At 36.8% G+C, this 12,478-nt stretch overlaps 1 long non-coding RNA gene across 1 annotated transcript; it reads right to left on the bottom strand.

The window, feature by feature from the left end:
* Positions 1–8,415: 8,415 nt before the first annotated feature.
* LOC136762922 (uncharacterized) lies at positions 8,416–11,526 on the bottom strand. The gene is made up of 4 exons (XR_010820935.1): positions 11,444–11,526; positions 10,227–10,262; positions 9,458–9,580; positions 8,416–8,580 (listed from the first exon to the last, which is right to left on the bottom strand). It is a non-coding gene; the product is annotated as an uncharacterized LOC136762922 (long non-coding RNA).
* Positions 11,527–12,478: the final 952 nt, after the last annotated feature.

Genomic DNA, 12,478 nt, shown 5'->3' with positions numbered 1-12,478 from the left:
ATGGGAAATCCGTTATGAGAAATCTGACTTTGCTCTGTGCAATGCTAGTAAGATTATAGTAATACATGTATAGACATTTCTACGCAAAACACATTATCCAATCCTTAAATCTCCCATTTTGTTTGTTTTGTTGTAGTTTTTTGGTCCTATTTATCCAGGTGTATAAATATATATAAAGTGCCTATAGAAAGTTTACATTCCCTCAGTGGGGTCATGACATTGGTGGAAATTATGTCCATTGCTGATATGTTTTACGTCAAACCTACGCAGAAACATTTCAGTAAACTTTATTTCTCTTAGACGATCCCTCGCCACTTCAGATACACTACGCAATTCAGCGACAGCGCCTTAATCAGCGCATGCGCGTCATCTTGTGTGCCTGGCGCGCATGCGTACTGTGTGCAGGATGCAGGTACGGCGCGTCACACGCTGCACGGCGCGTTCATTACTACAAAATGATCTTCAAAATCCGCTGTTTTGCAAATTGTATTTCATCTTGCTTATTCGGTGGCACTTTGAAGCATAGGCCTATATATTGTGCAGTCTTTGTTTTGTTAAAATTAAGTAGCCTACGTTTAACGTGTTTTTTTAACCCGAAATTTAATGTGTGTGTCGTTTTTTATCTCTTGCACTACTGTTTTATAAGGGAGTGACAACACGTGTGTCTATAAAAGTGTTTTTAAAACTATAAAGTTAGTAAATGTTATATAGGAACAGTTGTCTCTAGAATTATTCACATCCTTCATAGACTACAGTGGGTTTTAGCGACAAAAGCAATTGTATATTCAGTATTTGTTAAATAAATGAATGACAACAGTACTCTTGTCAGACATTCAGTATTGGACTCAGCAAAAATGTATTTGTCCAAAATTATTCATACTAGGGCCCGACAGATATAACACTGATATTATCGGCCGACTTCAGAAAATAAATAAATACATTTTTATTTGGCTTTACAGTCGTTATTATAATTATTTCCCATTATTTTTTAACATAGTTATGGTCAGGGGCGTTTTAGGGCGCCACTTGCAGAGGGAGCGCCGATTGGGCACCCTCCCCCTAAAAAAAATATATATATATATGTATTTTTAATTATTGTAAAAACAGTGTTTTCCTTAAAACACATGTCACTGGGGTGGGGGAGGGGGGCTGTTGACAAATGTGGACAGTGCAATTCATCATAGACAGACGGGAGACACGGTGCGGACGGTGCGCAGTGAAACTGTCCTGACTGCCGCTCTCACGAACAGACCGAAGCCATCGGGGGCACCAAACAGAAAGAAGAGGAAAGATGAGCAAGAAAAAAGACAGAAGTATAGTGGTATGTTTTATGGACATTTTTAAAAACATCCGTTGGTATTTGAATTATTTTAATATATACGTATGGAAATCTTATTCTCCTGTCATGTTTATTCTTCTGTTTCTTCTCTCTTCTTCAGTCAGCTCGGCTCTCATTGGCTGCTGATCACGTCAGTTTGCGCTGGAAGCTCCAACGTCACACTGATTCGCATGCGCAGTGGCGCCGCGCACACCCACTGAGACACACGGGGCTGATAAACCAATACACATGCTTTTTACTAAAACCCTCATAACCAATAGAAAGTGTTTTTGAAAGCTGTGCTGCATTTGAGTATCCTTGGTTTTGATTATTGTTCATTTTCGTCATGACTGAAGATTACCGTATTTTTAATGAAAATTCACAATAGCAATTAAAATAAAATAAACAGTAAATGTTCGCTGAAAATGTTGACTTGGATATCAGCAAACAAAAACTCTCCAAATGACAAGCAAGCTCAGATCACAGAGCAATGTGGCATTTATACATCATTATAGAACATGCATAGTTTTCCTTTATTCTAATTTATTTTTACAGTGTTTGATTTGTGGTTATTTTTGATGAAAAATTATGTTTTTATGTAAAATTCCTGCTATCACTGCATATTTGACACAATTTCTCTCTGACAGGGAGAGATTTGAGGGATCCATGCTATAAAATGTCTGTTTTGCATGCTAACAAAAAACAGGTAATTATCAGCAGATGGTAATCAGGAAATGTTGCTTCCCAATTATGGGTATCGGTCGGGCTCTAATTCATACCATAAACATTCAAATCCGGTAAACTTTCCACTGCACTGTTTTTGCGATATCTAACACTCATCGTCTTAGTGTTTTATATTTGCATGTGTTTATATTTTTGTAAAAATCTCACTGTGCACGTTTCTTTGCCAAAACCAACTTTTTTTTACATTGAATTGGGTATAAATATATATGGAGGGCATTGTACATTTAAAATTGGTACAATGTGATCTGCTACTGTGTGGATATCCAGAAATATATGTAGATCTGACTAAACTTTATTTCCACTTAAAAATAAAGGAGCAAGGACGCAGAGCATATTATTATTTTCTTTTCTTTAAGCCCCTGTGACTGACGTCTCCCCTGAAGGCATCTGTAGTATCAGTAGTAGCAGCACCAGCGAGGTTCAGACAGGTAGGAGGTGGTGATTATTGTTTAGGGTGGCACAGTTTAAACTGAAATAGTACAACAAGACCAAATAAATGCTTCAGTAATAAAGTGGAACCATGTAAAAAGTTTCAGTTGCAATTACATTTACCTAATTGTTTATAATTTATACAGTATGCACACCATTTTAAGGCCTTTTTTATATAATCAGAAACGGACAAGTTTAATTCTGTTGGCAATAGAAGAATATATAAGAATGGGTCTCACACAACCAGTGTAACTTTGTTTGGAACCAAGCGAAATTGTTATAACTGTAACTGGTATCAGAAATACCAATACAACAAAAACACCAGAGCAATGCTATTGAATATCTATGTACAGCAGTACATGAACATACTTACATTTAAAATAACTTGCGATATCCTATAGATGTAACAATCTTAATTTGTTTTCCAAAACATTTTGTCGTGTCAGTGCCTCAGAGATGCATGCATTTAATTGAGGATTTGTTTGTGGCTCTGCTCCATACCATCACCATCCACCTATTTGGTGGAGGCACCTTTGGCAGCAATTACAGCTGTGAGTCTGTTGGAATATATCTGAACCAACTTTGCACACTTCGGTTTCACAATATTTTATGCTTTTTCACACTTTTATATAACTGGCTTTGGCTGTGTGCTTCAGGTAACTGTCATGCTGAAAGGTGAACTTCTGTCTAGGGCTGTTTTCGAAGGTTCATCATGGTAGAATCACATTGATTCTTTTTCTCTTGTTAATAGAAATTGACAATGGGCCGGATCAAATCAAAACTTTGACCCACCTGCTAAGAGAAAACTACAGAACTGTACTCAGTTGTACTTCATTTTCAGTAAGATGACACTTTCTTCTAATCAGAAATATAACCACTATGATGTACAGGTTTGTAGTTTGCTATTAGCGGGTGGGTCAAAGTTTTGATTTAATCCGGCCCAATGTTTGAATACTGTAGTCAGTCACTGCACACAATAAAGGGTTAATGGGGTAAAGGCGGTGTGGTGGGGAGGAGTGTAGGGAGAGGGGGTAAAAGGTGAAGGGAGGCAGAAGGACGAGTCAGGCACTGAGTGTGTTCAGTCCCTGAAACCTGTGTGTGCTGCAGAAATAATTAAGAAAACCATTTGGTGTTGCACCCGCAATGATGAGTTCCAAAGTCTATTCCTTGGAAACCCCTGCAGGTGTTACAATACTAAACCACAGTTCAGATGTCTCACTATCTAAATTAAAATCAAAATTAGATTTGTATACTCCATCTGTCAGCATGCCTGTGAACCACTCTGCATTATCTTTATCCACCATCTTTACAGCAAAGTGTAGTTCAATATAAGTGAAATGTAAAACAAAAATGTTTTGATAAACATCTGTTTGGATTTTTTTGCTAAACGCATAGAAGACCCCCAAAAAGCTTAAATGTAACTTGTGCAACTGAAAATTGGTTGAGGAAAAATCAATCTGGCATAATTTAACCAACTAAGTTTAAATTGTTATCTTACCTATACATAAAACAGCGTGCTTAAAACATGATTACTGTTAGAGATTTTATTTTATACTACAAGGGATGTTTTATCTTGTTTATATGGATTATCTGTGTAAAAAAAAAAGTAGGATTTTCATTCAAATCTATACACCTGTAACTAATGTGAAGTCAATGATAAAATATGCAAATTAGCACCAGCTTCGACCTTCGAAGCTCAAAATTGACCCTTAGGGACAGCTCTACTTCTGTCCCAGTTTCAGCTTGCTTGTAGAGAGCAGCAGGTTTTCGTCAAGGACATTTCTGTACTTTGCTCTATTAATTTTCCCTTTAATCCTGAAAGTGCCCCCAGTCCCTGCCAAGAGATACATCCCCATATCATGATGCTGCACCACCAGGCTTCACAGTAAGGAAGTTGTTCTTTGGGTTAAACAAGTTGTTCTTTGGGTTATACTTTTTGCCACCTGGCTACATAGTTTCCTGAGTGTTTCAGCTGGGCTTTCTTGAGAAAAAGGCTTCTTTCTTGCCACCCTACCATACAGGCCAGACACTTTGACAAGTCTTGTCCATTAAAGCCTGTAGCTCATGCAGAATTGCCTTTTGGCCTATTAGTAGCCTCTCTGATTAGTCTCCTTCTGACTTGGTCATCAAGTTTGGGATGGCCTGATCTAGGCAGGTCTTGGTGGTGCCACACACCTTCCACTTATTAATAATCTCCTTGACCATGCTCCAAGAGATATTCAAGGCCTTTGATATTTATATATCCATCCCCTGATCTGTGCCTTTCAACAGTTCTTCTGAAAGCTCCTTGGTGCTTAAGGTTGAGTTTTTGATTGAAATGCATGACCCAGCAGAGGAAACTAACAGAGAACTTTTTTTTTGCTGCATTATAATTCCAGACTATAAAGCAACAAAGGGTGTACATTTTTAAAGGTTGTGTAGACTTGATAAAGACACTGTATGTAGGCTATGTGTATATATTATGTATATGTGTAACAACTGAAGAATGAACATTTACTCTTGATTAAAATAGAATAATTGGCTGAGTCGGTATCATACAAAGTAAAAACATTTGAATATTAAGTGTGGAGAAATAACCCAAGCAGCTTCTTAATAGTTCAAGTTGAGATTTGACTCTGAGGCTTCACCTATATTTACATATTTTCACTGTAAGATTGATCCTCACCGTACATTTAAATATTTAAATAACAATTAAAAAGAAAATATACTTCAACAAGTAGGTGTTTAATTCAAGTAGAAAATAATTAAATACATACAGTGAGGGAAAAAAGTATTTGATCCGCTGCTGATTTTGTACGTTTGCCCACTGACAAATAAATTATCAGTCTATAATTTTAATGGTAGGTGTATTTTAACAGTGAGAGACAGAATAACAACAAAAAAATCCAGAAAAACGCATTTCTAAAGTGCTCCTAATCTCAGCTCGTTACCTGTATAAAAGACACCTGTCCACAGAAGGAATCAAACAATCAGATTCCAAACTCTCCACCATGGCCAAGACCAAAGAGCTGTCCAAGGATGTCAGGGACAAGATTGTAGACCTACACAAGGCTGGAATTGGCTACAAGACCATCGCCAAGCAGCTTGGTGAGAAGGTGACAACAGTTGGTGCGATTATTCGCAAATGAAAGAAACACAAAATAACTGTCAGTCTCCCTCGGTCTGGGGCTCCATGCAAGATCTCACCTCGTGGAGTTTCAATGATCATGAGAACGGTGAGGAATCAGCCCTGAACTACACGGGAGGATCTTGTTAATGATCTCAAGGCAGCTGGGACCATAGTCACCAAGAAAACAATTGGTTACACACTACGCCGTGAAGGACTGAAATCCTGCAGTTCCCGCAAGGTCCCCCTGCTCAAGAAAGCACATGTACAGGCCCGTCTGAAGTTTGCCAATGAACATCTGAATGATTCAGAGGAGAACTGGGTAAAAGTGTTGTGGTCAGATGAGACCAAAATTGAGCTCTTTGGCATCAACTCAACTCGCCTTGTTTGGAGGAGGAGGAATGACCCCAAGAACACCATCCCCACTGTCAAACATGGAGGTGGAAACATTATGCTTTGGGGGTGTTTTTCTACTAAGGGGACAGGACAACTGCACCGCATCAAAGGGACGATGGACGGGGCCATGTACTGTCAAATCTTGTGTGAGAACCTCCTTCCCTCAGCCAGGGCATTGAAAATGGGTCGTGGATGGTATTCCAGCATGACAATGACCCAAAACACACAGCCAAGGCAACAAAGGAGTGGCTCAAGAAGAAGCACATTAAGGTCCTGGAGTGGCCTAGCCAGTCTCCAGACCTTAATCCCATAGAAAATCTGTGGAGGGAGCTGAAGGTTCGAGTTGCCAAACGTCAGCCTCGAAATCTTAATGACTTGGAGAGGATCTGCAAAGAGGAGTGGGACAAAATCCCTCCTGAGATGTGTGCAAACCTGGTGGCCAACTACAAGAAACGTCTGACCTCTGTGATTGCCAACAAGGGTTTTGCCACCAAGTACTAAGTCGAAGGGGTCAAATACTTATTTCCCTCATTAACATGCAAATCAATGTATAACTTTTTTGAAATGCATTTTTCTGGATTTTTTTGTTGTTATTCTGTCTCTCACTTTTAAAATACACCTACCATTAAAATTATAGACTGATCATTTCTTTGTCAGTGGGCAAACATACAAAATCAGCAGGGGATCAAATACTTTTTTCCCCCATTGTAGGTGTTTGTCACAATTACATCACCCTGAAATGCTTTGTCCTGGTGCCTTAGGGATTTTCCCTTGACAACAATTTATTACATTATTTTCCTCTAGGTATTATCATACGAACGTAACTACAAACAAAGTGTGTTTGTGTGAGTGTGGGCATGAGAGTGATAGAAAGAGAGAGAGAGAGTACAAAGAGTTTTTAAAAAGAGAAAAATATATACTTATAGTTGTAGGCTGTTAATACTGCAGCATTCGTCTGATGCTCAGTCTGATAGGTTTAAGCAGATAAGCATCATCAAAAAAAAGTTCCACTGCAATTGAAAGCAAGTCTATTTTTGGCATGAACTAAAATGTTTAGCTGTTCGCAATGTGCAGACTCATTAGAAACAATGGAAAAGTGTGCAGAATCACGTTCTGGAGCTTGATGACACAAATTCTAGCAGTGAAAGAATGAGGTTGACAGTACAGATGTTAAGCCCGAGTAAGATAATGCACTTTCTAAATGACTCTCTCCGGCACAACATAATGAACAATAAGGAACAAATCAGTAAGAGAGCTAGAAAGAAATACTGAAATGGTTTCATCAGGACTTCTCTGCTCAGTACAGAGGTCAGGTCTTTGTTTTCAACTGAAACACCTGCATTTTATTTATTTATTTTTTGTTATTTTACCCTTCACTCAGCATGAATGTACACTAAGGTCCAGTTGAAATTAACACTTCAGCTCTCTTTCCAATAGCCAACTCCCTACTGTCCCAGCAAACTAGCAAACGGCAACTTTGTCAGAGACCTCTGGGTTTCCATTGTAAAGCTGCCTTAGAGTTCTGGGGTGGAATTGGATGATTGGCCGGTTGACTGAAAACTTCATTGAGCCTCCGTTTGTCTAAAATTGGGTCCAGTGTGACCAGTCCCATCAGCCTGTTCATCTAGGTTGCAGAATCTGAAGCTTCCCAGTAAAGGTTATACAGTCCAGCATCAGCAAAACTGCTGTTGACATTCCCTCAACCTAGTGATCCCTATCCGTGACTAACCAAGTCCAAAGTTTCTTCTCTAACTTCCAGAGGGTAACAGTTCCAAGATTTCCCCTTGTACCATCAATAATCTAGCACAAGCGCTATTACAACGGCAGAGGTCTAACTTCCTGGCTATAGGATGTGAATTGAACACCTTCGGTACCAAAATAGAGGATGATGTCAGATCAGTTTCATTTTGTCATGGTGTTGGCTTCTACAAATAGCTACCCCGGACCGGAAGGAAATGGATGGGGTTTCCCACAACACAGCTGCGTCCATGGTGTAAATATCAGCCACTTCCATGGGTGTCAACCGCAGGCTCAACTGTTGAAAAAGCTCACACTACTAGATACAGTATTGTTATGTGTTGGTTTGATCTAAGTCTTCTTATTAATGTGTCACATAAACATATGGCTTGATTTACCAGGTGGGCAAATTGCTCATCACAGTCATTCACAAAGGAGTGAGGCTATCTCTATCAATGCCACTCATTTGTATATGTCAGGACTCTGTATATCCAAGTGCTTGTAGTAGTATCAAATAGGAACATAAACACACCTTTTCACAATCCAGTTTTTAAAAAATAGATAAAAGAAAGTAAATGTACAGCACAGATTACTGTAGGGTAAAACCCAAGGCCTTCCCATGACACAAAAAAACAATGAACAGTTGCAATCATGTGTATTCCTTTTATTTAAAAAATACCTTTCTCATTCCAATAAGTTAAAATAATTTAAGAATAAATACATTGAAGTATGGAAATCAATAAATAAATTAAATAAAATGTTACAGATTATTAAGTCTTGTAATCCAATCTTGCAAAATTGTGATGAAGTCTCTGGGTGATAGTTCAGTCTTGCGGTTCTCCGGAAAGTTCTACAATGAGAAAATGTGAATATATTAAACACACACATGCTTATACTTTTATATATATATATATATATATATAGAGAGAGAGAGAGAGAGAGAGAGAGAGAGAGAGAGAGAGTGTTTAAGTTAAATCTTTGCCAGATTTGTACATTATTGGAAAGTGTCTGGAGGCATGTATGGTTGAAGGCACTGTTTCTATGTCAACAGTCGTAAAATTAATTAACAAACTTGTAGATACCGATATGTAGATCCATTGATTTGTGTGGAATGGCAGTCACACACTCCTTATCTCAGTTCAATCAGCTGTAGCCATTACACTTTTTACCAGGCAGGCTGAATTTGTGAGTAATTAACTCTGAAAATATACCACTGATAAATTAATATATCGACCAATGTTTCAAATGGAGGGTGTGAACGATCCGAACTACAACTGTATATATATATATATATATATATATATATATATAGGAAGATAGAGGGATAGACAACCACAGTTCCTTATTTGCCAATGTCCCTTTAATTATAATTCTTGGTTATAATCATTGTTTCAGTATTGTAATTGATACGGAGGTGGATTGAAAAATTAAAGAACATGTGGCTCTCTGTAGGATAGAGCTGAAAGATAAAATAGGATCATGGTTAATAAAACTTACATCTGTAATACAAACTTGGGCAGAGACCAATTTAAAACATTTACCTACCCGCAAATCGTAAAATGCAAATATGTACGCTATGGCATCATTATTTGTAAGCAGTAGAATCTACCTCCTCTCAATTGAGGAAAACAGGACCAATTATGGGTTTCTATGTGATTTGCAGGTAGGTCAAAGTTGTGTTTTGGTCTAGCCTTTCACAGATGCAACTTGGGTTACTGATTACTCACCTGGCATTTATAAATATTGAACAACTTCACAATCCTCAGAACTGTAGAACTGGCTGAGGAGTTATTTCCTTCAAGTCTTGTGTTAAGTTGATTCATCCCTTCAATAAAGTAACCCTCATTTGACTGTATAATAAAGAATAATACAATATCAGAAAACAGAATACATTAATATTTTGTTATTGTAGTTGGATTTGTAAGTCCTAGTGAACCTGGAGAAACAGTTTTGGAATAAACCAGGATGCATGACTTAATTGACTCATTATGCTTTCTGAATGATCAAAAGCATGCTATTGAATTTTTGGCAGTTTGACACATCTATTACCACAGGTTTGATCTGGTTGGTCATTTTATTATGACATCATTGTTTATTTGCAGTACAACAGTGTCTTTAATGAGCACACAGGTTATAATCTATTAGACTCCTTCATATTTGCAGCATACATTTTCAATAATGTTAGATAATAAGGGGACATTACAGTTTGTACAACTGTTTTTGATGTGTCTGGTCAGTCACAGTAATTTATTTTGTTGCTTTTTCTGGAAATGAATTACATTAAAGTACTTAAATCCTAGTGCCTTAGGACTTCCAAATGTAATGTCACAAAACTGAATTAACATTTGTGGAAATTTTTTAACAAAACCTTGATTTAGAATGACATATAATCATATAACATTATGCTCATGGCTAATTGCTTAGGATGTTAAAAAGCATGTTTAAAAAGTGACACGTAAACATACATTTTATCACAAAATAAAATTGCTGCCTTACCGAGACATTCATGTGTAAACATTGGCACAGAGAATTCTGTAAAAGAAAAAAATTTCATTTTTTTTTTTATTCACATGTATGATTTCAGTGAAGAACTATCCCCAATTAGTTGAATGAGTTTCCCTGCCCATATTGTCCAGTTTATTAAAAATGACAAAGAGGACTTAATTTCAGATGGAGCATACTGAAGATACTTAATCTCAAATCTGATTTTAGTTTTTCCATTAAATCTTTTTTTTTAAATCAAATAACTTTTTTAAATGGATATTATGGCATATTTTTCCACCTCGAGTAATACAGTTTATATTTTACCCACATACATTAGAAAATGTTTCTTCAACAGCAGTATTGATATTCATTTTAAGTTATTACATTACTATTCTCAGCCATAGCTCTTTTTATTAAGAAGAGTAACAACCCTTTTGATGCTCAAACCTCCTAATTAAACATGTGCTCCTTTAAATTCATAGGTCCCCACCCTTATTACGTATGTTTCTCGTTTTGTGATATTGATACAAAAGGTAGACAAGGCATTGTACATATCATCATAAGATAGACCTCTACATTAACTATTATTGAGCTATTGAACTACATGCACTAGCTACATTAACTATTTCTCTGTAGATCTATAAACCACATTGATGCACAACAAACTATCAAAGGATTTGCATAATCCTAACAAATCCACTTCACTGCTCGAACTACAGGCAAATAAATCTGTAATCATCTGTAATGATTTAAAATAATATTTTATGCCACAGAATTACACCCAACATGCTGTACCACACCATAAGCTATTTTTGTTTTTATTTCATAATATTTATGGATTAAACCCAAACCTTCTGAGAATTGGAGGACTTTCACCCGATATATATTTATCCTCCATGTACATATTATACATGCTTTGTTGTTACAATGTATATTTAAATACTTAAAATACAGCTTTCATACATAAAGACTACTATCAAATACAGTATAATTATCTAATATGATTGTTTCTAAATGAATTGGAAAGTTACATGTTACAGGCCAGCATTTTTCACAAACTAAGAGTAGATAATGTTGTTTTTTCTATATAACCAATGCCTTCTCTCTGTGGATCACCATGGTTTATCATGGGCATGTTATAAACAAACTCAAAATACATATTTTATGCTGCCCTGAAGCCACGTTAAAATAAGATTATAAATTAGAACTGAAAAAGAACTCTGGTTTACCGTTATTCACTATGCAGAAGTGCAGATCACTGCATTGCAGACTGTAGAATGAAATCAATTTTCAACATCCTAAACTGCCAATATCCGAATGATAGCAAAGGAAGGAAGTTACAGATCTAGATTACCAACTAACACCTCGAAAATAGCTTGGTTTCCACCATGATTGATATGCTGGTTTGAATTATTTGCCAGGAGAACTAACTAATATGATTGAAGAATGTTCATACTTCTCCATTCCTACACCAACAGCACTAACATTCAGCACTCAAAGCAGCAAATAAAGTGAAAAAACATAGAAATGCTATACAACAACAGAAAGTCTCAGCAGCAGAAAGTCCCACAGAACTCACCTTTCCTAGCTCTTCATTGCAGTTGGCGGAACAGTTCTGTGAATATAAAACAAACATAGCTATTTAAACAATAATACATTTTCGCTCTGTTTATGCATGCCTATAGTAGTTTGTTTTTCTATATAAATTGTACAGAAATATTACATTTATAATATTAAACATACACTGACTTTACATAATATTCAAAGCTACAGCATACAGACAGGTCTTACCTTTATGCTATCTAACAGTGAAGAAATTATTGTACTGAAGTCTTTAGTTTTACATTTGGAATCCACTGCTTTACAATGCATCACTGCAGCTAATGAAAGCAAAAGCAGAACTGTAGACTTGGCCATGGTTCTGTATAGTGCTCTAGAAACCAATGAGACTGCGTAAGTTCACAGTAAGATTACTATGAGATTATAACAGTTTGAAGCCAGCTTAAATAAGAAAATTTTAGGCATAGGGGAATCCCAATCATAGAAGGTGAACCAGCCTAACTCCCACAAATCAATAGCTATGAAAAATAGCTCATTACTAGAAAGATTGTGAAAACAGACTTGGGATGGGGTTTTGATAATTGAAAAAGATAATTTACGCCCCATTCTCCTACTGATAAGGAATCAGCAACACCCCAGTCACTGACACACACACACATACATGTGGTGAGGTTTTTTTCTAAATGATCTCAGTAGTTAGACTT

The sequence above is a fragment of the Amia ocellicauda genome, chromosome 11 (genome assembly GCF_036373705.1).
Source record: "Amia ocellicauda isolate fAmiCal2 chromosome 11, fAmiCal2.hap1, whole genome shotgun sequence".
Classification (NCBI taxonomy): Eukaryota; Metazoa; Chordata; class Actinopteri; order Amiiformes; family Amiidae; genus Amia; species Amia ocellicauda.
Note: the sequence above shows the minus strand (reverse complement) of the source record. Positions and strands in the feature narration are given on the sequence as shown.